The 23,257-nt window shown below is 42.5% G+C and overlaps 1 protein-coding gene across 2 annotated transcripts in view; it reads right to left on the bottom strand.

Moving 5' to 3' along the window:
• Positions 1-12,812, bottom strand: part of MYH9 (myosin heavy chain 9) — a 72,141-nt gene extending 59,329 nt beyond the window's left edge. For both annotated transcript variants that reach the window (XM_059816467.1, XM_059816466.1), the window contains exon 1: positions 12,747-12,812. The gene's annotated coding sequence lies outside the window, so the exon portion shown is untranslated. The remainder of the gene's footprint in view (positions 1-12,746) is intronic.
• Between the last annotated feature and the right edge of the window lie 10,445 nt (positions 12,813-23,257).

Below are 23,257 nucleotides of genomic sequence, written 5' to 3'. Positions count from 1 at the left end.
TTAACAATATTCTTTTTGATGCAACACCAGTCCATAGGTAAGATGACAAAAAAAAAAAAATAGAGAAGGAAGACAGACCATCCTTGTTTTGAGTTTAAATGCCTCCTTCCTAGTATTGTTTCCAAAAATGAAATACTACGGTCACTTCCCTGTTAACCCAGTATGCTGCTTATTGTGGTTTGCAGCAGTCTGAGGAACAGGCTGCTCAAACGTTGCTTGTTTTCCATTATTTCAAGTGCCAAAAGATATTATTTTGCCATTTTACTAACTACATAGTTGCCACAAAGATGCCATATAGTTACAGATGGAGGCAAAGCGATCTCTACAGTCATGAATAGGACAGGACCAAGACATTGATAATATGTAGTCCAACCTTAAAGGGTTCTTGAAATTTTTTTTACATACATATTTCCCTGCAGATTCTTTTGAGATGAACAAATTAAACACTGGCTTTAAGTTAAGATGCCACGCATTCCCTTTGAACTATGCAGAATTACCCAAAACCTTCATTTGAATACAATCATATGGACAGAAGTTTGCCTTAGCCTCCTACAATTTCATAGCTTTGAGACTTGAATTATGAGACACTTTACACACTCCTCTCCCTAAAGTACTTCCCAAAAATCTGGCAAACACGCACCTTGTCTGGCTTGGAAAGGTCTAAAAGCTGCCTCTGCTATAAGGCCCCTTCCTTTGGATTACAGTGTTTTGCAACTGCTAAAAGCACAGGACATTATTTGTTTGCAAATTAATTTTCCAGAACTATTTGTATTATCACACCCCCCCCCCCCCCCCAACATTTACTCTGTCAGCACCCACAGAATTGTTTCTGGGACTGAGTCACTGCTCAGTAAGATGAGCTTGGGCTATGCTAAACTATCGAGGTAACAGTTGAAGTAGAAATAGAATTAATATATTCAGAAGAGCATTAATGGCAACAGTTAAAGCATCACACTTATTAACAAGTATTAGAGCTCTAGCTAGGCAAGGAAAGCACTTTTAGTTTCAGTTATCCAAAGCGCCACTAAAATAGGGATCCCCACACTGTTCTTTTTAGGCTTCAGCTTCAGCTTTATTAGCAAAGATGCATTACCACATTGGAATAGACAGCTTTAATCACAAACCATTTCCCTACTTTAATGAATTATAAGAAGTTCATGAAATATTGGGCTATGGAGAACATAAAATAGCCAGATACACGTACTGTATACCTGCTGATTCAGATCACCATTTCAGAACTTTGTTATAAGACTGAGCCTGTGTGAAAAGGGACATATGTGGGTTATTACTAGGAGTTTTCTTCTGCTTCATATCCACCAGTAAGGCGCTGTTATCAAAACTTTCTGTGATTTCACGTGAAATGATCCCACCCACATGGTTTGTCTAGTGGCCTTTATACTAACAGTGCAAGAGGAACTACCCTAAAGATCAGGATGACAAAAAGAATGAACAATAAATAGCAAACACATTTAGACTAAAACAAGTTAATCCCCTTTGTTTATACAGTTCACATTTTAAAAGTATTTCAGGAATACAGTTCCCATGCCATTTTCCAAACTGCCTTACCTTTAGCAGGTTGTGAGAGAACGGCATACAAGACAAAAAGCCCTTTCACAGAGCAAAAGGAATGTATATCATTTCTACAGGCAAGACAAGACTTTTACACTAGAAAACTACAGCACTACCAGTCACTTACAGTTCCATTTCAGTTACAACTAAATTGTCCTCAGTGAAGAAACTTGATTCTTTGTTAATACACAGCATTTAAAAATTAATCTGACTTTGAGAAGAAGCTAATGATTCAAACTAAGTTTGGTAAGTAACATTCATATGACGGGAATCCTTGTTAAGCGTGCAATCTGAGCAGCTAATACTTGCATTATTTTTGCAAACTCAACTATTTCACTTTCCCCAGCCAGCTGAACACAGTTAATCAAATAAATCAACAGAAACAGTTGCGTTAAGTGCAGATAGAAAGCACAGTAAGTAGACTTTCGTGGCCAGGCTGCCTACAGTGACCATGAACTGTCAACATTAAAAAACAAAACCTAACCCACCAAAAAAGAACAACCAACCCTATAATTCTCTTGTATTCACTAAGAAACTGTTCAGATCTCATCTGTTTAGGACATACTAGGCTGACACTTCACAGCTCCATGTGCCAGGATGTTTACGGGAAAGAAAACTGTGAAGTTTGTTAGCACAAACTGCTCCAATTTGTAACACCTATCTAAAAACTGAATTCTGAATAACTAAGGGTGAGAAATTAATCACAGGGGGGAGGGGGTAGAGGAAGGGAAGGGGAAAAGCTGGCAGGAAGCTGAACTGATGGACTAGTTAGATCTACTTGTTTCTAAAGTTCAGTATATTGTGACACACCAGTGCCTGATGCTTCAGACTGAACTCAAGAATCATGAATGTCAGTTATCCCACTAAAGAATACAACAACAGGCAAGTGCACGAGTTTGCAATTAATACTTTTTCCACAGATAGCCCCCTGAGCTGAAGGCATCCAGCTACGCTTACTCTTTTTGTTCAGAATGCTGTGCTGCCATGCAAACTCATTTCTTCTTGTTCAGCTTTATTTGGGATTCATAATGATTGCTATTAGGCTTACTGTAGTTCATTGCTTTCCTCTCTAGTCACAGTCTGACGCACACAATACATTGTTGAAAGATTTATTTCACAACTGGAATGCAGATTGCTGGCAATTATTGTTGCATATTCAGTTTGACTGTAGTGCTGCCCAGACTTGCCAGCTACTGTGTTTATTACTGTAAGTTAAACTCAAGGTAGAGCACTAAAGTGCCTTCTCTGCCTGCACAGGGCTCCAAGAATCAAAAAGGAGGAATCTACTTATCTAATGTATAAATGATACATGTATTACACAAAAGTGATCTACTGACTGGACTACACGTAAGACAGAAAGAAGGTGAAGGGAATTCTGTATCTTCCAGGTGGCCTAAAGGTACCTGGCATGTATTATCAGAACAACAGACATGGAATAAATGTTTCTCAGTTTCTTCTTCTTAATCAGCTGTCAAGCACCACTTTCTGGTATGTGTGAAGCAGCACTTGCATATTCTTCTGTAACAGCTGACGCAGGAGGTTTGCTCTGTGAAGCTGGGACTTTCCACAGCAAATTGCAAAGGCCACAAAGCCATACACAAGTAAGACGCTGTCCTTACATGCCACTTAGTAGTCACTTTTTCTCTCCGCTGGGTTCAAATGAATGGCAAGATTGGGAGAACAGAAGCTACAAGCACAGCACATGCAGATGTAACATAAATTAATGCCAATCTGAAGAGGCTAGGTTTGGGTACCAAATAGTGAAAATGGGATAGGGCAGGCTTCATCACTGGCTATACAAGCACAGAAACAATCTTGGGCAACCACACTGGATACCATAAAGAAATTAATCACTGTTGGTTATGGGCAAATATGGCCAGGCATAGCCTTCCTAAGTTAATGCTAGGGAGAGTATGCTTGCCTCTATTTTAATTGCACCTTCTCAGTTCAGTGAGACACAAAGACACATTACCATGTACATGGCACCAATAAAGTTAATCAGTTCTATGAAGCCTGTGCATTGTTTAAACACACCAAACACTGGTTTAGGGAGGGGGAGGGTAGCCTTCTGTTGATTTCAAGTCCAGTCTTTAGCATGACAAAGCTAGGCTGGCTGCTACCCAACCCCATTCACTTTGAATAAATATTCAAAGTTTACAATCCTGCATAATACACTTTCTGCAACTGTTGTTTCTCATTAGTGCATGTACAGTACATGCCTTCTCAGCAGAGGAGAGAATTCCTCTTCCAGAGACAGTGTGCCCACAAGGAAAACATTCCAGGGGAAGAACACATTCTTCTTGACCACTCAGCGAAGTAATCCCACTCAAGGAGACAGCTGTAGTTCAGAAAACTGCAGCCCATCCCTGCTGTTCAAGCTGTTTTGCTGGAAGACTTGTTTTCAGGAGGCATAATGGACTGCGAAAGTTCTGATCAGGCATGCAGAATTCCCTAGGGACATTGCATGAGGGAGGGAGGAAGAGCTTGGAAAGTTTCAGCCTGTCCTTGTTATCTCAGGGTCACTTTTCATCCCTTCCCTAATATTCTGATTTAAGTCTAAAACGATATCTGCCAAGAACTCTCTGGGGCACTGAAGTGTAAGGCAGCCCTTCCAATACAAGGTTCTATATCAATTAGCACTCCCTATCATCTTTGTCAACTCCAAGTTTCATTTCATCGCAAGAGGGACCAAGGAATAAAACGATTATACCTAAATACAGAGAAGAAAAATACGGTTCTTGTTCACTCTTTTAGAGACAAATATTTAGCATGTATGTGGCTAAGATAAAGTCATCTCACAGGAGTAATTATTCTTCCTTACATTAGCTGAGAACTTGCTTTCATCTCAGTATCAATTATATTAATTTTCTTCCAGCTTATATTGGAAAAAAACAAGAATCAGTGCAAATATGTCTGGCAAACCATTTAAAAAAAGATTATTTTTACATTGCAGCAGGGAACAGAGTTTCTCTAGATACTTATAGCTCAACCTACTGTGCCAAACTATGACTGTGTACAAACAGCCTTCTGCTACATCTCGTATTTTTATTCTTGTTTCAAACAGTTCTGCTCCACCATTAACAGCAGCTATGGGGACGGCAGGCAAAACCCCTGGCACAGAGACGTCTACCACCTTCACAGGGTCCAAGTTTGACTCTCAACTCTTCTAGCTATACATAGGGATTCATTAAGAGGATCTATCCTTGTTTATGAAGGTGATCTTGGAGGTGAGGGGCAGAAGGAGTGACTCGGGGCATGATAACAACAGCAACTGCTACATTGAAAGAAAAGCTACATAGCCTTAAGCTCCAGGATGTATAAGGAGGCCAGGTCAAAAACAACCTCGCAAAGCATAAATATCAAGTTCAAGATGGTCTGAAAAACTTTGAAATGTTCTGATTGTGACACTTCTCTAATGCATTCAAGGTCTTGCACAGCTTCATGACTACTTACTTAGCTATCATTTATAACCAATGTTCTAGAGAAAGGCCCCGGTGCAACAGAGCGCACAAGAAACACTTGCCTGGTCTGTACACCTCAGCCTCATGCTCGTTTTCCGGTTAGCTTCTTTCTTTCCTGACCTATGCTTTCTTCCCTAAATGTCAAATATATCATTCTTCAAAAAGGAACAGCATTAGGCATCTCTTATTTTAGAATTCACCCAACCATGCCCACCTGTCTGGATCTCTTGAAGCACTGATTTTTGTATTAAAGGAGAAGAAAGGACTCATCTTTCAATCTGAAATGAGCTAAAGCAAGGGCAGTAGAAGTAGGAACCTAGTCTGAACTGTCACAATCATGGCTATATGGCATATAACATTTTCTCTACTCTGGCATTACAGGAAAAGACTTTTTTGGAAAAAAAATTATCCCCTTCTGACAGGAGACTGATGTACTATGACATTCCATGATCCCAGTAAGAGGAGGCAAATATAATTTGGAAGTTTCCAACAAAGTTTTGCTTTCTGGCATAGCAGGATAAAAAACAACATGAGGAAATGCTGACCATAGAGTAGCAGAACTATTTCATGTATTTCCACCACAGTTAACAACATTCTCCACAACCATATACACTACAGTGCTGTGGTGGTGAGACACCAGAAGAGGCTGCACACAGAAGTTGTGGATGCCACTTTCCTGGAAGTTCAAGGTCAGGTTGGACGGGGCTTTGAGCAACCTGGTCTAGTAGAAGGTGTCCCTGCCCATGGCAGGGGGGTTGGAACTAGATGATCTTTAAGGTCCCTTCCAACCCAAACCATTCTATGATTCTATGATATTCTTCTACTTATCTACACAAGCAAGAGCCGAACCATTATTGCAGTTGTACTTTTTCCTGACAGAATTGGTATAATACAGTGTGGTAATATTTATCAGTTAAATCTACATCAAGTTTTTAGAGCATTAAAGAACTAAAATCTACTGATTCTGCCCATTAGGATAAAACTTTGAATTTGCCATGTAAAAAGATTTAACTCTCACTATGTGGAGGAAAAAGATACACTGACTATGCACACATATATGCCAGTGCTGTGCAGACATGTAGATAGTTAATTTTTAGAAGTTACACCAGTTTGTCTAATAAATTGGCAATCCCTTTTTTAAAGAAACATTATGACTAATACATCTTCCTCATCACATTCATGTGTTCTCATTTTACATTTCCCATCATATACTGCATTGAACTGCAAGCTCAAGTTCATCTACACAAAACTTTGACTTGGGAAGGGCTAGCAAAACAATTCAGAATAATTTACTGTGTAATGAAAGGTCAAAGACTTTAGTATCTGCTATAAACATTCATACTGCAATATAACCCAGATGATAAAAGCTACGTGAACTGGTTTAAGTCACAAATCTAAAGTCACAGTTTAAAGAGTTTTTGTGTCTGTGGAGAAATCTTATTTTATGCTCCTCTAAGAAAGAAAATTGCCTTTGTCAGTAAGCAGACACGTCCATTTGAAACACAACAGTTTCAAGTATCCAATTACTTAATTATTGTAAATAGTCTACCATATACCTGTATCCATACTCCCATATCCATTTATTTAAATAATTCTGTAAAGTCTGAACACATTTTACTTGATGTCAAAAAGAGAGAAAAACATCTCTATCTCTGAACAACAGAAATAAATACATCTGAACAACATCTATGATGAATGAAAATATATTAAGTGGTAATATGCTAAAAAATTCCATTAATACAAAAAAAAGGTTTTCCTTGGACTACTTCAGATGCCTTTACAAGCAAAAAGTAACTAAAATTGTTTTCTAGATAGTTATCTGCGATCAGCAATTTATTAATTAAATTGCCTGTTTCTGGATACCTTAATCTCAAATCCACCCCTTCTGATCTGTTTCACTAATTGAACACAGTGAAAAACAGAGCTACCCACCCCCCCAAAAAAACAGGAAAAAAAAAAAGACCAAAGAAAAATGTCAATACCTTTCTCTACATTTTAAACTGTGACTGATATGGCCAATACGGAAGCCAGACAGTATTTTTCTTCATCTACATTAAAAAAAATAGTCAAAAGTCAAATTTACCTCATCAATCAACTAGTTCCAAGTGCTTAGCCAGGAACTTTCTCACTGATAGACTCTCTTAGGACTTGGGCATGTTCGAAGAAATGTAAGATGCTTAAATGTAAGAAGTTGGCAACAAATACTGAATATAAATCTGAAGTCAAACAAATAAAATCAATTTAAGAAAAAGAAACACTATCACTGAAAATTAATTTGTACTCATGCTTTTCTCAAATAATTGATTTTATTGATTCAGAGCACAGCAAGACGGGAATCTCTTGCACTAAACGGCAAGCAGACCTACAGTGTAACAGACACTGCCAAAAGGAGCTTACCGACTAAAAATTTACCTACAAACTGATACAACAGTTGTTTTAAGTCACATTTGGAAAAAAAAACAGAAGCAACTGAATTTTTTTTTTTTTTTAATCAAAATCTTGCTGTAGGTTAAAGTCAGTGTTTCCATTTTTTTCCTTGGATATTTAAATCAACTCTAAGTACATCAGTAAAACTAACTGGATTGAGAACTGGCCACAACCGACTTTAACCAAAGTCAAATCTACTACAACTCCAAGGTTGATTAAAAGAGCCAAAATTCAAGTGAACGGGTAAGTCTTGACCTTAAAAGAAAAACACAGATGAATGTACTCTTATCACTACAAACAATAAAAAGGAAGTAAACTATTACAAGAGCATGCTTGAAATCTTAGATTTTAAACAGGAAGCTGCCCAACAGAAAAAAAAAAAAAAAATCTGACTGCACAGGACTGTCAAAGTTGAGTTGTAAAATTTCTCTAAACCTATTTTCTTACAAGTTTGAATGCCTACTTTGCTTTCATTCAAATCAGAACTCCAGTTCTGTGTTGAAGCATATATCACAATGGATTTCCTGTCGAGACTCATTAAAATGGTAGTTCTTGATGAATACAAGTATTCATCATTTAAGGAGACTTTATGATACAGATTTCCAAGTCAAGTTTTCCCTCAACATATATTAATTATTAGCTTGAGTTTACTGAAATCACTCATCCATGTGGTTTTATTTACTAATCTCAGTAGAGTCAGCATACATGCATTAGGAAAAATTTAAATTTCTAGTCATGAAGACAAGCAGAATCCAAACCCTATGTACAAAACTCTAGAGGCATAAATTTCATTAAGAGGTCATGGAGTCAAAGCACAGTATGCAGAGTTATACTTCATTATACCTCTTTGCATCCAACAGCCATACATTTATAATACTTCTATAAGAAATAATTTGCAGTAGACAAGTATGCTAGATCAATTTTACAGTTTCCACTTTGCCATGTTTAAAAAGGACATGAGTTAGCAGTACTAGCTCCCGAAGTATTGTACAATGAAATCAATCCCAGTTCCTTCACTGGAAAATTGTAGACCCTACTATTTCTTTAGACTTTTTAGCATGCTCAGAAAGGCAATATATTGTGCTGAACAGTAAAAAGCCAAAGGGCCATTAACTGAAAACAGGGACTAGTCCATTACGCTGAACATAACTGGGTTGGAGTAAGGTCAGAAGATGTTAAGCCACTACAGTAGCCTAGGATTGCAAGACAAATCAGTGTTGAGATTATTACTTCAAGTACTCAGGACAAATTCTCACATCCACTGAAGAAAAAAGTGAAGCAGATAAACCGTAATTAAGATGAACCTGTAAACTGATGCATTTCATTTAGTTGGACAACACCCATTTGCATTAGCTTTCAGGGCAGAAAGTGCATTTGTGTTTTTGTCTCATCGTACTCTATTTATATCAGGTTGCTAGTTTCCATCTCTTTCTACACTAGGAAACTCAATTAGAACCATGGTGTGCTTAAACTGAAAAGAAATTTAAGGCACAAGGTCACCAAGCCACCATTAAGCTAGAGCAATTGCCAGCAAAAACAATGCCGCTGTAGGCAATCCTATGCTATTATACTTTTGTTCCAACCCACACAAGACTTAACATCAGGCACCCAATTTCTCTACTTAACATGCAAACAGCTGTGCCTCAATTATAAACTAAGAAAACAAAGACTAATAAGATATTTCTACGAGAAATCAAAGATAAAAATGGATGTTAGAGGGCACCAAGTGCATTACTGAGTCAAACAAACAAAGCCATATTAAATCATACACACAGGATTAAAGTTTTGGAGGACACCTTTTAGCAGACGTGTACACTAACTCTGGGCCTCTAAAATACGCTTTAGTCATCAGTAAGCTTCAGCACGTTACCCAATAACCTGAAGTTACCAGAGAAGAAAGCAGATGTAGTACACAGGGGTGGGGGATAAGACAACCTTAACTTTGACTTCCCCTTTCAGTAAACCTTGCATTAACCAGATGGGTTCCTGTACCTCCAGAGGGTCCACTTAGAATCTCACAGAATGATAGGGGTTGGAAGGGACCTCTGGAGATCATCTAGTCCAACCAACCCACCCACCCTGCCAGAGCAGGTTCACCTAGAGCAGATTGCACAGGAATGCGTCGAGGCAAGTTTTGAGTATCTCCAGAGAATCCAGAATATCTCCAGAGAATATCTCAGCCTTTTATAGTCACACCAATTTATAAGTGACATAAATCTGGGCAAGACATGGGCCTAGGGATGAGGGTAGAGGCAGAAGACTCAGCAGAATCAGCTCAGAAATCACAAGACCTATGACATGTCCTGTCCCATCTGTTCAGTATCATGGAGATTAACAGAGCTAAACCTGAATTTTTGGATATAGACAGACTACTTTAATCTCCCAGTACAACTGAAGTATATTTTCATGTAGTTAGTAGCCATGCCAATATACATACAGTCCCTTGCACCTGCATGTGACTAGTCTGACAGAGTACTAACCTGTGAATTATTAGTTATTATAAACATTTAGTACATTATTTTTAAAGACCTGCCAAGATAATAATGGTTTAAGTTCTCAGGATAGTTTGTTGCAGTGGTAAATGGAAGTCTCAGTATTTGTCAGAAATATTTGCAGTGCCAAATACTGCTGCAGAGATATTTAAGCACCTGTGGTATCTGACTCCACCAGACAGCTCTAACACTCATGTTTGAGTTGAAAGCTACCACCTGCTACACAGTTTGAACATCTTTCATAATATCAAAATAATGTGCTAGACAACTCAGATTATTTCAGCCTCCTAAGTGAGAAATTCTTCTAATCTCTTTCCTATAACTTTACTGGACAAGTGATTTTATTATTATTATTACTCATTCATTACTGATTCACTTAAAAGACTATGGTGTCGCTCTCACAACCTATTTGTCTTCTTAAAACATTCTCAAGTATATCAAAATCCACATAGAGGAAATAATGAAAAAAAGCTTATTCTTTCTTTTTCTCTTCTGATGAAAATATCACTGCGGCAATTTTTTTTCCTTATGAGAATAACTTGGAAGAAAAGAAAATAATCCCAGAACCATGGTAGGAATATCCTAACAATCTATGCAAGCAAAGTCCAATAAAAGGCCTTCAGTTTCTAGACCCATTCTTCTGGGACAGACAGCACCTGACTATTTAGTCTTTCTGTTTATACAGAAACAGCCACATGCTACCTGACAAAGCAAACCGTGAGGTCAAAGTCTCTTCTCCAGAGAACTTCCAAAATCAGATCTTGGCTGTACAAGTCAAGCATCCATGAGATGAGACCATATTACAAAAAGAACCGCATAACTCACCAGCTTGGTGCTGGTCATACTCACTTTGAGGTTCCAGGTCAGTAAATATGAGAAGTTCAGACCCCCATTTCTATCCATTACTAGCAACTTTGCAGCTACCTTAGACTTACTGAAAATTTTGCCTGTCCACCTCCAGAAAGACAGTGCACACGCTATGAGTAAGTGCAATAAATAAAGCCATCAAGATGGAGAACACATCAATTTAAACAGTTCCACCTGACATAGAGCTTCACAGAACTGTTGTGTGATTTCACTCTAGTTATTTTTACAAGGTCAGACTAGCAGCATAATTTTGTGTTTATACAGTTTTGGCAATTGTGATTCACAACTTAAATTGTTTTGTGCTAAAGGCAGCTCCACTTACATTTATCAATTCCTCCCTCCTCATTACAACTTTCTAGTTAACAAAAATATTTGCTTATCTCATTTAAACTTCGGGAGAGAGCGCTACAGTTGCAGACAGTGCATCTATGAGTCAATACATATCTGCACCATGATTTGCCATTTTTACTGGAATGCCACGGATAAGTGAACTTAGTCACATTGTTACCTAGTGACTAATTTCAAAAGCATCTTTACACAAGCCGTTACTGATTAGAGCGCTGTTACTTTGGAGTTAAAACTTTACCGTATCTAGCCTTATGGATGGGAGATGTATACGAGAGTTAAGGATGTGTAATTTAATCTTTCAAGCCATGGTTCAACAGTCTCCATGCAAATTAACTTATATTTCTTTATAGTGTAGGGCAGAGGCACAGAAATCATAGTCTGCAGGCCAAAGTCCATCTGCTACAGTATCTCTTCAAGTTTGAAGCACAAATTTCTTATGCATTACTTGAGAGGTTATTCTGTTTAGGACAGACCTGCTCACTTAGAAAAAAGCTTAGGTTCTTAGTCCGCTCTGATGGAGTGTGGCTCAGGACATCATGACATAGGATACAGAAGATAAACCTATGGAAGAAGAAAGATGAAAAGCACAAACGGTGTTTCAAGACAAAAAAAGGAGGAAGGAAAGTAACTGTAAGGAGAAAAAAAAAAAAAGGGAATTTAACAGTCACTGCATGAAAAGCTTCCCAACCAATGCAGTATACTTCTGAAAAATTCCACTTTAGTACCAGAAACATGTTACTGCTTTAAAACTCATTTCACCCTGTGTTTAGGCAAATTAGGAGCAGTCCTTATTAAACCCACTGGGTACATACCACCCTCGGGGGCTATGAAACTTGTTACTTTCCACACCTACTGGAGACAGGTTGATAACTATATCACTAAAACCGGAGAACTTTTCCTACTCGGTTGGAGGTGATGCCTGAAAGCACAAGCTATCTGCAAGAGTTTTAACTACAAGCTTCATCTTGCCCTGTCACTCCCTCCTCCCTCTCTCCTGGCTTCACTGTACAGACCAAACCGAACGAGGAAGTCGAGATCTGAGGGCGGAAGCCAAGCCCATTGCAATGTCTGCAGGAGGATTGTCAGCCTGTGAGTCAGGCTACAGCCCTGACAGCTGCCAAACGGTCCTATTTTTCCCTACCCGTTACTTCCAAAGGACGGACACTTAAACGCGACGGGGAAAAGGGGGGAAACGCACCGGAGGGAGGGGAGAGAGGATGGTCCGGTGAAAACGAGCGCGAATAACGCCACCCCACCTCCGAGAAAGCCAGTTAGCAGGGCGTGGAAGGAGCAGAGAGGCAACTCCCTGGGCATAATGCAACCGTGCGGCGCACAGCGCGACGGCACACACGCCCCCGAAGGAGAGGGGGAGGACGGGGGGGGACCCCAAGCACGGCAGGTCGGCGCCCGGCCGGGCTGCCTCCCGCCCGGCTCCGTGGGGAAGTCAGAGAGAGAAGCGGGAGAGCAGCACCCTCTCGCCCGACCAGACAAAGAGGCGCGAAACCCGCGAGGGAGGAAGCGCGGCGCCAGGGGGGACAAACGGGGACCACCCGCGCCTACCGCCCCACCCCTCCGGCTTCACCTGAGCCCGGCTACGGCGGAGGGGGATAAAAGCCGCGGCGGCGGCTGCGCTCCTCGCGGCGAGACAGTGGCGTCCTCACGCTGCCGGCTCCTCCCGCAGGCACCACGACCGCCTCTCGCTCACCGGCACTGTGAGGCGCCCGGCCGGGAAGTGCCGCCGCGGCCCAGCAACGCCGACGACCCGCCCACACCGTCCGTCGTCCCCCCCCGCCGCGGCACCGCCAGCCAATGGAGGCGCCGGCTGCGGAGAGTTGACGGACGCCGCCCCCAATAGGAGCCGGTCGCAGGGCGGAGGCGAGCCGTTGAGGAAGCGGCGAGCCGTTGAAGAACGGGGCGGTGCCTCGCGCCCTCTGCCGTTAGCAACGCCCGGGCGCGCGCGGAGCCCCGCCCCTCGGTGGGCCAGCCCAGCCTCGCAGCCACTCGGGCGGGGCGCAGCGCGGGCCGGTAGCGGCGGCCGCCGAGAGGCTCGAGAGGGGCGGGCGGCGCGCCCTGGCCTCCCCCCGCCAGCCACGGGGCCTGGCCAAGCTCCCCGCTCCCTTCCTCCCCGCGTCGAGCCGTGCCAAGCCGCTCCCGCAACCCCCCGCTCTAGGCCGTGCCAGGCCAGCCCCACAATGCCCCGCGCCGGGCGGGCACCGGCGGCGCGCGCCAGCCTCTGCCCCAGCCTCTGCTCCTCCGGAAGCGCTGCCTCGCTGGCGCTGCGGAGGGCCTCGGGTGGGCCGGTCCCAGCGTGCCCCCAGGGCTGGGAGAAGGGAACTCGGGGCGGCCTCCGGTAGCAGGGCGATGGGCTGCGGCCCGTCCTCCGGAGGCCATGCCGGAAGCCCTCTGAAAGGGGGCGGGGGGAATCCCCAGCCGGTCAAGAAGTCCCCACCCCCTGTTGTCTTACCGTGGAAAATAACCACGGTGGGAAGATGCAGGTCAGGATTTTGTTTCATCCGAAGAAGGGACAGAACTGAGGCAGTAAGAAGCATCGGTGTAAACAGCCCCTGATGCTGTGGAGGTGCTTGAACAGCCGGTGTGTATGTTAAAAGAGGCTCGAAATGCATTAAGAAAGGCACGCCAATAACAGAGGTGTGAAAAGATAGAGGTGATGTCATTCCGCCTCTTTGCATTTACTACAGTGCTCTTCAGTGGTGAACTTCAAGACGAGTACAGGGAAAAAGGAGGAAGCAGTAGCCAAGATACAAGACGAAAGTCCTGAAAAGATGACAGCATAGACAAGTCCAGATGTGCAGATGAGGTTTATTGCACGTTTTACAAGCATGCAGAATTACAAGGCTCCCTCCTTTTGGGGCTTCCTGCTTTGTGTGAGGAGGGTAGATTTGCGGATGTAGGTGCCAATGACAGAAAATGCAAGGTGAAGTTTACTGATAATACCTAAGTTACAAGCGGAAGAGGCAAATGAAGTGAAAGAGGCTTGAATAAAGAGAGAGGTTAGCAGAGAAGTGTCTTGAGTAAGCATCTCTTGTCCAAGTGAAACACCTCAGGCTTAGAAAGATTCACTGCAACAGTTTTGACCTTTGTATCTCAAGACACAAAAGGCAGCAAGAGAAATCACTGAAAGGTTTGTACAGCTGATTATTAGGGATACAGAGGTGTCAGTGTTAAAGGTGGAGATGAGAAATGTAAATACAGGTACAAAATAGAAATGAGAATTTAATTTGGCAGTAAGAAGGGAATATACAGGATAGGTCTTCACTAGTACATCAAGGCAGGAAATGAGAGGAAGCTGTAATTGTAACAACCAGAGATACCTACATAACGAGATACTTTAGATGGTGAAAAGATCTGCAATATGCAGTGACTCATTTTGATCCATGAAAAAAAAGTGACCAACATATGGAAAGGATATTTACTGGTTGAACAACAGGGTTTTGAATTCTCCCACGAAAATGAAGTAGAATGAAAACAGTGGAGGTAACTACATATCTCAAAAGCTTTTTAAGAACAGGAGAGGCTGAGAAAGGAAAGGTAAGTGAAGGAAAGCAGTCTATCAAGTCTAAATAAAGCTTTTAAAGGAGAAAAATAGCACATCTTTGCTGAGAAAGCAAATACAAAAGGCAGAATGAACTGACAGCAGTGTAATGTGGGAAATAAAAGATAATGACTGCAAGCATGAAATGCAGACATAAAAAGGCTGCCAAAAAGTAATTTTTGAAGAGCGTATGAAACTGGGCATTTTAAATATTTTTATTCTTTTCTGACTCTTTTACTTTCATATGTACTCTGCTCTTCCTGATGCTAAGATGTAAGTCTGAGGTCAGGCTGGACTGTCTTCTTAAGGTTTGGCGCTTTGTTCTTTCTTTTTTTTTTAAATTTGAGAACTGGTCTCACTCCTGTTTAATCAATATAAAAACTTTCTTGATGGCTTCAGCAGTAAAGCATCAAAACTAAGCTCAGAACAAAGATTGCTGAAGGTTTACACCATCCTTTCCCCTAACAAAAAGTGGATCCCACCTCTTGAAAAGTCTGTGTATTTCCCTCATGGTCAGATTTGTAGATGTGTGGTAGTTGAGGCAAGTCAGATTTGAAATGTCTGTTTTCCATAGCTTGATCACTTTGAAAATAAGTGCAACAGGTTTTTGTGTTGATCTGGTGGCAGGAAGTTACCCAGGAAAGGAGACACACCTCAGAGAGAAACAACTATGACTAAAAAAGCTATCATATTAATTTTATACATCTGTTACTTTGTACAAATTCACAGGATGTTTATTTGGATCCTTCTGATCAAGTTCACTTACATTTTCCGTGGATGTTTGCAAGCCAGCATCCTTCGGAAGAACCAACCTGTAATGGTCACTGAATTCTGAAAAACATAATCTCAACAGCAGACAGATTTACCAATTTGGTGGGAGTAAATTAATGGTACTGTAGTATTTCTAGAGGGAAAAAGAATCTACTAAGCAGAGAGCATCCAGAGATGCTCAGTTTGCCAGCCTTAACTGCAGACCAAATAAATGCCCGTGTTGCTGAACTACAGTGTTTCCCCCTACACTGGTCTAAAGCAAGTCAATTGGTCTTAAGTTTATTGGTAAACAGCAATTCCTGGGAGAAGCCTGCACTTCTGTGATCAACAATAAATGCAGGGACATTTGCTTTCTATATCTGACAAACAGGTAAAGTGGCTAAATTCATTTTGGTGAATAATTTACAATGCCAAATCTCTTTAGTTTCTTACAGACAAGCTTGAGAGAGTGAAACAAGAAGAATGACAGAGACAAAAGGTGTTTACTTGATCGGAGAAGTCACATTGCTAAATGCTAACCACAGTGGCTTTAGACAGAAACCGCACATGTACAGATCTGGAGAATGTCACAATCTGGTATTGCTAAGAAGATTGAGCTCTGCTTTTGCAAAAGCCTGAAACATCAGTAGTTTCAGTGCAGATTCATAATTAGAATTTCTCAAAAAAAGCAGCTCTGGAGTGGCTTTAATATGTACACCCATACAAAGCAGCAGCTATAAATGCAGATGAGAACTTGAAGGGTTTTCACTTACTGTAACAAAAGGAAATGGCTCATTGGAGGTGGGTATGTAGAAGAAAGCCACACATCTGTGGACTTCATGCCTATGTCCTCTGAACAATCTGAAATTTGTCTGCAATTCAAGCACCATCTCTTAGCACATAACTTCCTTTTCCCCTTACACCAATTCTTTATTGTTCTGCTCCTGTAACAAATGCCAAATGCAAACTGTTAGAGTGCAGAAGGTGGAAAGACATGAACTTAAGATGTGGAAGGAGTGAAAGCAAGTGATGTTTCCACTGGGGGATCAAAGCTTACAGATTTAGTGACTAACCATTTAAGCCCAAGTTCTAGCTCTGTTCATCCAAATTCTAGCAGGAGCAGCTGACAAAAGAGCTGTGCTGCACCACACTAAGGGAAACATGGCCCAGTAACCTGTCTCAGAAGCAGGCAGTAGCAGATGTTAGGAGGAGAGTAGCCCTTTTCCTACAGAATGGTATTACCCTTAGCATGACTACCCAACTTCTGGCATGGCTGTGGAAAAGGTACAGCTTAATTGGCTCATTTTCGTATGTCAGGGTGCAATTCCATCATGCCCTCTTCATTAGCAAAGCTGGTTTAAGATGTTGTCTATTCTCCCACTAGTTATTTGTTCCTAGTGCTGTGTCATAGTTTACCACTGCGCCAGCAGTGCTGATGCAGATGTTTCAAAAGCCATATTGTAAACTGGATCACTGAAGTAGAGTTAAAAAAGGTTAAGAAAAAAGATCAGTTCACTGATCTAGTTTATAGGCCCACAGAGAGATGCATGAGCACAACTGAAAAGATTAAACTGAGGCACTGTGACAGGAGTCTTTCAAATTGACTTTGCTGATGAGAAAATTTAAGAGGGAACTATACCTGCCCCCCAAGACTGGGGAAGAGGGGAGGAGCCATACCTGGCTTACTATAGCATTTAAAACAGTTATTCTACTTTTCACCTCTCCCCAACCCTCCACCCACACAGTCCCGTGTGAATAACATGCTGAACTCCTTCTCCCTCAGTGTGGTTCTTGCTTCAGCTTTAGTAAAAGAGGAACATGTTTTTACTTTCTTAACACATTAATGACAAGATCTGCAGCTGAAAAACAAAGTATTTACATACAGCATCTCTGCTCGTTTGGGATACCATTCAGAGGCATAAATCTCTACCCATCAGTTATATAGTGCAGTAAGTATATTTATCTTGTGCCAGAGTCCCTCCTTTCAATAAAATGTGGGTGACACCATCTTGTAGAAGGGACCTTTTTTGGGGAAGCAGGTTATCAAACAGCTGTGCTGTGACTGAAGCCATGGAATTATCCTCAGAAACACACCTAAATGAAAACTTCTGTCTTAGGCAGAGGAAAACTTCTTGGAGCTCCAAACCCTGAGATGGGGTTACAACTCCATTCGGCATGGTTAGAGACACCACATTCCTGATCTGACATACTAAGAATAATGGCCCAGAGCTCTTTACCTGCAAGGAATTCTAATGTAATCATCTCTGCCATCTAAATGCAAGCACAATGCTAAGCAACAGGCAGTTTTTAGTTCAGTATATCCCCTTCCTAACCTTGTTTCCTCTGGCCCTGTTCTCCTGCTGCTCACTATTTTCTACTCAGCTTTAAATTTGGAGAAAGCTGGCATTCAACACCGTTATACAAAAGGGCCAACAGGAATACAAGCCATCCAGCAAAAGCATCTTTGCCCCAAAACCGAGATTTGGAATCTGAGTTTTCTGCCTTGTGCCTACCCAGACTTGTGCAAAATGCCATCAGAACACATCCTGTTACCTACCTTAAATAAGCACAGCAACTCCTCACTGGAGAAAACAAACTGAGCGTTTTCACACAATCTGTTATGGCTTAGCTCCTTCGGTGATAATTCAGCAAGTATGATGCATGTAATTTTAGGCTTCTCTGTCCTGGCCTCACAGCTCCCTGGTTCAACAGTTGCTAAGGGTTCTTTATTAACACCTCAAATACCTCCTTTTCCTTCTCTGTTTCTCAGAGGGGGTAAGAAATGCTTCAGATTCCTGAGTTTAGAGGGGCTTGGGGGCATTCTTCTTACTCAGCAGAGGATAAGCTGAAAGGAGAATAGCATCCCTCCCCAGCCCCCCTGTCACCCTCCACCTGTCATGCTTGTGACACTCAGGTAGAAAACATACTTGCCAGGATTGGGTCAGATATTGATAAGGAAAAAATACTTCGAAGAGATTGACAAATCCATCTAAACGCTCTTTAATTCATCCTGATAAGGTAGGGCTGTGGAGAGCTTTACGCCACCTTTGCTTCTTTATTCCTTCCCTACCTCTCAGGCTGGGCCATGTTTTCACAGAACGAAGAATTCAGTAGCAGGGTGACTATGCTATTTGGAAAACAGGACTAAGTTCAGAGAATACATAAAGGTGATAGTGTTTATATCTACTTCACATTTTTTTCATTGTTTTAATTGCTTTTCAGCATCAGTCACCTTTACAGCCCTCTAAACAAAAGGCGTCTAATCGGGTGTTTGTTTCCCTCTGCCTCTCCCCAACAATCTTCCTACAGCAGGAATTTAGTCTCCCCTTATTTTTTTCCTCCCTACAAAAACATGAGAGCACCCCTACTTTCTGCTTGCTGCCTTTCCTGAGGTTACTGTGTGAGCTTTTGCTCACTAATGGTGCCTCTCAGCTTACCTCATGTTTGCTGTTTGGTTTTGGGCTCAGCCTGCAATAGTAATCAAAGCCAAATATTTGCTCAAATGAAGTGGCTCTGTGGTTCTCATTCCAGGGAGCTGGCTGAGGACAAAGTGAAACTAACTTGAAATGTTCTAGTATGCCCAAGAGATGCTAGAAACAAGGGATTTTTCCAGTGCTGTAGAAAGCCATCCAGATTCTCATTGTAGCTTTGATGTGGGAACTGCAGGGGAACTAACTTGTTTATAGCTTGCCACAATTAAAGACACCACCTTTGCCTGCCAGGAACCAAAGTCGGTCTGGTCAAAGCCAAACTTTGGGACCATTCTTTCGGGCTACAACCAGAGAGAAGACTCAATGTGAAGTTACACAAGCATTCGTTCTCCCTCTTCTGAAAGACTGAAGCCCACATTTTTCTGATAAGAGGAGGCTACATCCTTTGTGCTTGCAAGTCAGCAGCAGGTCTTATAAACACACCCACAGATTCTCGGTGTAACATATTGCAAGCTCTGTGCGTCCGGAGCCAGTGCATGCTTTGCTCAACGACCCCCCTTTCATTTCTGCCAAGATTCCCTCCCACATTTGGGACTTTTTTCCTGCTCCCTTGAGAGCCTCCTCAGTTCTTCCAGCCTCCCACTGTCAGCATGGACTGTTCCATACGGCTTTGCCGGTCTACTCTGCCTTCGGAAACATATGGGCCAGTGCAGGAAACTGGGCACAAAGATCCATGCATTGCCCTTATTCTCAGCCCCATGTTTGGGTCAGGTGGATGGACCAGAAGACTGAACTGACAGCACTGGCACAGAAGGCAGAAAATTAGCCAGGACTTACTGAGGCTATAGCTTTGTAGGATGTGAGAAAATACCAACAGAGATGCATGAGGTGCCATCACTGTGGGAAACCACCTTTTAGCAAAGTGCAGATGAGCTCCATTTAACACAGGCACCTTCTTTCCTATTTATCGGAGCATCGTTTCCTGGGATTATTCTGGAACAAAGAAAGTAACTCACTAGGCATTCTACGTGTTTGTATAACACACGATTCCTGTCAAAAATCAATACTTCACTGAGGAGTAGCAGGCTACTGAGCTGCCCAACTGCAGGCTAGCAGCTGCTCTGCAATATTTCTTAGCTACCAAGAGACAGGAAAGTGTTAGAGGAACCGAACCCACAGGACAGAGGTGCTCAGGGGCTTCTTGTGAAATTCCTCTACGTGAGGTAACAGCTTGTATTAGGCTGGGATGGAAGGAGTCCTGCAGGCACTGCTGGCTTCTGCACTGGCTTAGGGAAAAAAAAAAAAAAAAGAGGTTAGAAGGTTTTTGTGGAAGAGAATATTTGAACTTGGAGTTACAGACCCAAGCGTGATACAAATTTAAAGCATGAAATAAGAAGATAGCTCTGCTCTCTTCTACCTAGTGGGTCAAGGCATTCAACCTGTGGTAATCCTGTCCACTCCCTCCTCATCTTTTCTGTCTACACATGGTGTAAAAGGATCCTTAAACCACTTGCTACTCTACCATTCTCCTGATGACAACTGCATCTAACACTGCACTTCAAACATACACCTGTACATAAGTTTGCGGCTAATTGCGAGACAGCAGAGGCCTGTAATTCTTTGACTCTTTATAGAGGAATGTACATGTATAAAAGCTTTTTGAATTTTCATAAGCTGCCCCTTAGATGTGGGATAGCAAAACACAAAAAGATGAAAACAAGATGCTCACCCGATGATTCAGCTTTCCTGCAAAGTTTCTTCTAGCAGCCATCATAACCCTGAAAATAATCATCCCAGCCCCTTTTTCCTGTGGGCTAAAAACCCATCAGCAATGAGGATCATAATTCAAGGTTTTTGTTCCCACTAGGAATCCATGAGAAAGAGCTTTGCATTATGTGGAGAAAAAAGAATCAGATGCAGAAAAAGAAGGTATGTGTGTTTTTTTAATTTTTTTTTTTTTTTTTTTTTTTTTACTTAAGGAATGCTAAATCAGGTTTGGCTTTGCTAGGGGTCATAGAAGCTGTCTCCAAGCTCTTTCTATTATGATCTCTCTTGTACCTTAATTGAAAAAGCAGGGTGTGGAAGTTTCAACAAAGGCTCCCCTTTGTAGTGTGTTAATTAGGCACAGGCGTTAACAAAACCCCTCAGTTATAAACAATTACCTTTCCATGGGCTTACTTTCATTTTCATGCTACCACGTTTTTACTAATTTTCTATTAGTTTTCCAGAGTGGACAAGACTAATTTCTAAAATTAGTCTTCTAATTAGCAAAGAAAATAAAAAGAAAAAACCCCAAGCAGGAAAATACATAAAGCAGGAGGGGAAAAAAAAGGTATAATTAGAAGCACTTAAAGATGCCTTTTTTTGTGCTTCTTCAGGATACAGGAGCCCAAGGTCTTTTCAGATCACTGTAAAGTCTCCTTTAAAACTGAAAATCTAGATTATGGTCCCCTGGCCGTGACTCTGGGTGTAAATGCCTGGGTGTGGGAAAGAATCTGTGTTTGCGTGCCCTGAAATGGGTGCTGCCCTCACCCCTCCAGGAGGAGGAAACGGAGGAAAGCAAGAGGGGCTGTGAGCTGTAATTCCTTCAGACCCTCTCCATCCATTCCCCTTGCAAAGCAAAGTTCGCTTTAAAGAGAGGGCCCTGCTTCGCCTACAGGACATCTTTTTGCCTGCCAGGGTCCTGGCTGGCCACTCAGTTTGCGCTCAGAGACACACAACAGCTGGGAAAAGAGAGGCCTCTGCCCTCCTCCCTGCAAACACTACGCTTCATCCTGATGGCAATGACCTCACCTCTTGGCACCGAGCTGTCCCGCAGGGGAGCGCCAGCCACCCTGGCACTGGTACCCCTCCTCCTCCCTCCACCTCCGGCAAAGGAAGGAGGAAAGCTAGGGGCTCAGGGAAGTCCTTCTGCCTCAAAAAAAGGCAATCCCAATGATGGGAAACTGTACTAATAGGACAACTGCCATCTTCATGCTAAATGTTTTACACCCGGCATTGGCATGAAACCTTTCACACTGCAGCTCTCTAATCTTGTTCTCTGTTGAATGTCTGGAGAAAGGTCGAGCGAGGCACTTCAATCCACAGTATTGGGAGAAGCATGTTATGATTCACTCTCCAGTCAGTGTCACACTTCTCTTGCCACCTGTGATAGTGCTGTTTGCCCAAGACCTTTACAATCTAGAAGGCACCCAGATATTCAAGCATAGATGAGGGGCTACATCTGTGTTCCCTGAAGGTTGCCTTTGTGTCCAAGGAGCTGCCCAGAAAGCAGGGGAGCAGTGTTTATGTGGGACTGGGCAAAGAGTAGCTTAAGCTACAGACGCAAAAAGGTCTGTGTTTCCTGGCCTGCCAGCAGACCTGGAAAAGACTTTTTAGGGGAAAACTCATAATTCGCAGTGGCAACTTCCCAAGCATAGCAGTTCTCATTGGGAACAACCTTGCCTCTCCTCTATGGAAGAGACTGAGGATAGGCTACTGAAGGTATCTAGTAAAGATAGGCATCCCCCCTTTCCTGCTGCACCTCAAGCCACAGTCCTCCTTTCTCACTGTGCTGCAGTAGCACAGACTGATTCTCAAGCCAAGATCAGCTCCTGTTGCTTTCCCCAAACAGCTTTCAAGCTCAAACGGACCGGACAAACTCAGTGTGAGAGAGCAATCAGAAGTGAAAAAAGGCTGAGACTGGCCCCAGTGCCTGCAGCACGTCCCAGGCAGGAGCTGGGTACAGGATACCACCCTGCGTGACCAGGCAAGTCAGGGAACGAAGGACCCCATGGCAGCACAGAGCTGCTTCACGTACGATGGAAAATGTTCAAACTGCTGTAGTTGGGGCCCACAGGAAACTTTTGGGAAGTGTGTGCTGGGTCTAAGACAGGAACCAAGACAGTCAGTGTTTAAAATATGCACTGACAATTAATTGCTTCATTACTTAGAGAAAAATTGAGGAGGAGGGAAGGAGTAAAACTCAGCCACATCAGGAAAGAGCCAAATAATTGTCTGACGGATACACCAGGTCTCCTGACTGCAGGTCTAGGAATTTGCTGCTGCTCAGCCCACAGTGATGCTGCTGCTCAGCCCATCATGATAAGCTTCTCCTTCCAGGAGACAGCAAGGTCTCCTCTGCATTTAGGTATTCCCCATGGGAATGCACTGCATCTCAGAAAGGGCAATATGGCCTCAGAAGATCATTTTCCTAGAGGGAAAAGATGGGGGAGGGTGGCCATTCGAAGGCTCACATGCTAAGCATAAGACCCTGAGGACAGCCTCCTCCATCGACACCAACAGCAGGGGCTGCATGGCACAGCTAAGTCTCCCCCACTGTGTGGCCCCATGTGCCTCAGGTCCCCAGGGGCTGTGTAG

Source organism: Gavia stellata, chromosome 4 (assembly GCF_030936135.1).
Source record: "Gavia stellata isolate bGavSte3 chromosome 4, bGavSte3.hap2, whole genome shotgun sequence".
NCBI classification, from domain to species: Eukaryota; Metazoa; Chordata; class Aves; order Gaviiformes; family Gaviidae; genus Gavia; species Gavia stellata.
This window is presented reverse-complemented; position numbering and strand designations above follow the sequence as displayed.